Source organism: Corvus kubaryi, unplaced genomic scaffold (assembly GCF_017639235.1).
Source record: "Corvus kubaryi isolate FWS band 111438036 unplaced genomic scaffold, C.kubaryi_AGA036_p1.0 132, whole genome shotgun sequence".
Classification (NCBI taxonomy): domain Eukaryota; kingdom Metazoa; phylum Chordata; class Aves; order Passeriformes; family Corvidae; genus Corvus; species Corvus kubaryi.
Window position 1 is genome coordinate 7,171,407 of NW_024580666.1, and position 3,125 is coordinate 7,174,531.

Consider the following 3,125-nt stretch of genomic DNA (forward strand, 5'->3'; position numbering starts at 1 on the left):
TAGGATGTAAGGGTGGCCAAGGCTCAAGTTTTCTTATACCCTTTTCATTGCTTAAGTATTTATAAATTTTCTTCCTACTGCAGAGAACTTGGAATTATTTGACTTTGAGCAACCTGTTCTAGGGCAAGATGTTCCTGCCCAGGGCAGAGGGGTTGGAAATAGATGGTCTTTAAGGGCCCTCCCATCCCAAACCATTCTGTGATTCTATGACTCCGTAACAGTGCTCATGGGAGTTGCTTAGGCAGAGTTCAGCGTCATACACTTTTTTTGGCTCTGTTTCTCCTGCTCTGGTAATGTCTGTGAACAACATGCTTTCTCCCCCAAAGACATCAACTAATTTACTACTGCTAGGTTTTCCTGTTGTATCTTCAGGCTCTCATTGTTTCACATTTGTTTCAGTATGTGGCCAACTAGTTTCTTTCCTACGCTAAATCTTTTTATGTCTGCTGTGTATTCCTTTATTGCTAAGGAGAATTACACAGTATGTCTAAAGTTAGCCCAGAATGGTACAGCCCATGTAGACTCCCATCTTTCCAGGACAACCCCAGAACTAGCTTTCTTGAAATAGTAGGAGGAAGGAATTATTAACACACCTATGCCTTTTCCCTTTTCTTTCCCCGACCAAAGGCTTTCTGAAGCTCCCCTGCATTATTATTTTATTACTTTTATGAATCTCAGGTACATCAGTGAGACTGATATTCCAAGCAAAGAGCTTCCCACCTCAGAATCCTTGCTTCATCTTTAAAGCAGTAAGAATTTATTGAGTGAATGTGGGGCAAGCTGAGGGTGTAAGAAAGTACCTCAGTATGTGTAAATTCGCCTCAGACCACAGTGAATTTTGCAAGTCAGAAATCATCCAAATGTGTTTCACATGGCAGTAAATTGGTGTAGTCGGCACTGCACACAATCGCTTGTTTGTCCTCAAAATCTGGGAGAAGATTCATTCTGGGTTCATTAGCTGATGGGCCCATTGTGCATGAACTTTTGTTGGCAGCAGCCTCTGATAATACACATTCTTCAGAGCTGAGAGCCTCTGGCCACTGTCACTTCAAGTGGAGATCCTCTAGGGCAACCATCTCCAGTTACTATGGGATGTTACAGAATTAACCCTTCTCTCTTCTTTAGCCAGGAGTAAGATGGCCTTTACATATAACAAAAAAAGAAACACACTAGCTGTGATGTTAAGTTAAATAGTCTGGTGAGCCCTTACTGTTAAACTGTTTCTTCTGGAGAGGAGGAGGGAGATTGGAAGTTGTGAGGTTATGTAATACGTGGTGGAGACAATATCCCTGTGCTCCAACACTAATCAGAGTGTTTACAAGCCTCCCTTTTGTATCTTCCACTGAATAGCACAAATTCCTGTGGGGGACCTTTTACATTACCGCAGGAGGTGGCACAAAGAGCTCATTCGACAGGGACTAAGCAGCACTGAGTCTCAAGTGAATAAATGGAGCAGGTGGCACGCTGCCACAGTATTAATGTGTCCAATAGGCCGGGGATTATGCTTGAGGCTGTGGGAATGAATTGGCCCTGCTTCTGACTGAAACAAATTGCCCTGTTGATGAGGAAACCTGAAAGGGATTCAAATTACGCAGGTGCTCAATGTAACAGAAACTTGCATTGTAAGAGAGAAAAAAACCCCACAAAATTCCTTACAACATCACTGTAAACAGGATGTGTCTTGAGATCGGGATGTGTTCCTTGGCACAGGTTGCCTTGAGCGGCATCCAGAGCATTTCTCAATTTCCCTCACATTCCAGAAAGTGGTAGAGAGGAGTGGGTAACTCCTCTCAGGAGGTCAGGTTTGTTATGTGGGATGAAGCCAGCGCCAGTAGCTGTTTTCATGTGAACTGAGGACATGGAATTCTGTCAGCAGCAACATCAAAGGGAAGGTGGCCCAGGTGCCCCCACCTGTGGGGCTGTATCAGCTCCCACACTGAGACTGATGGCTTTTGGTGTTTGCTGACCTCCCACTCTGACAAGTGTAATCTCATAACTCACTCGTCCATACCTGTCTTTGATCACCATCAACAGAATCTCGGAATCACAGAATGGGTCAGGTTGGAAGGGACCACAGTGGGTCATGTGGTCCAGCCTCCCTGCTCAAGCAGGGTCATCCCAGAGCACATAGCAAAGGATTGTGTCCTGATGGCGCTTGAATATCTCCAGCAAGGGAGACCCCACAGCCTCTCTAGGCAATCTCTTCCAGTGCACGGTCACCTGCACAGTAAAGAAGTTCTTCCTCATATCCACTTCCTGTGGAACTGATTCCTGCGAATCAGTTTCTGCCCATTGTCTCTTGTCCTATTGCTTGATACCACTGAGAAGAGCCTGCCTTCATCCTCTTAGCATCCTCCCTCCTTCAGATACTCATAGACATTGATGAGGTCCCCTCTCAGTCGTCCCTTCTCAAGGCTGAACAGGTCCACCTTCCTCAGCCTTTCCTCATAACAGAGATGCTCCAGCCCCTCAATGATCTTTGTTGCCCTCCACTGGAGCTGCTCCAGGAGCTCTCTGTCTCTCTTGTACTGAGGATCCCAGAACTGGACACAGCACTCCAGATGCGGTCTCACCAGGGCTGAACAGAAGGGCAGGATCACCTCCCTTGACCTGCTGGCAATGCTCTCCCTAATACAACCCAGGATATCATTGGCCTTCCTGGCCACAAGGGCCACTGTCAGCTCATGGCCCAGGGATTCTTACGTTCCTTGTGTTCCCAGAGGAGCGATGGGGCTGCTGCCTGCCGGCTCTCGGCGGCTGCTGAGGGAGCTTCACATACGTATCTCACCGGGGTCCCCTCAGGCAGCCGGGCCCCGCCGCCGCGGCCCGAGGGCTTCAACAGCGGTGGGGGCCAAAGGAGCTGGAACCCCCCCTCGCGGCGCGGCGGCTGCTGGGAGCTGTAGTGCGGCGGCCGGCAGCGACCTCACGCCCCCGCCGGCAGCGTCCCCCGGGGGGAACTACAGCTCCCGTCGCGCTCCGCGCGCGGGTAGACCGGGCCCGCCCGCTCCCGCTCCCCCGCCCTCGCGGCCGCGCGGAGCGAGGCAGCGGCGCGTGCGCGGTGGCGTGAGCTCGCGCCGCTCCCCGCCCGTCCCTGCGAGCGCCGGGCGGCGGTGGCGGCGGCGGGA

The 3,125-nt window shown here is 50.6% G+C and overlaps 1 long non-coding RNA gene across 1 annotated transcript; it reads right to left on the minus strand.

Moving 5' to 3' along the window:
- Positions 1–734: 734 nt before the first annotated feature.
- Positions 735–2,449, minus strand: LOC121666171. Its single transcript, XR_006016591.1, has 2 exons — positions 2,012–2,449; positions 735–1,141 (listed from the first exon to the last, which is right to left on the minus strand). It is a non-coding gene; the product is annotated as an uncharacterized LOC121666171 (long non-coding RNA).
- Positions 2,450–3,125: the final 676 nt, after the last annotated feature.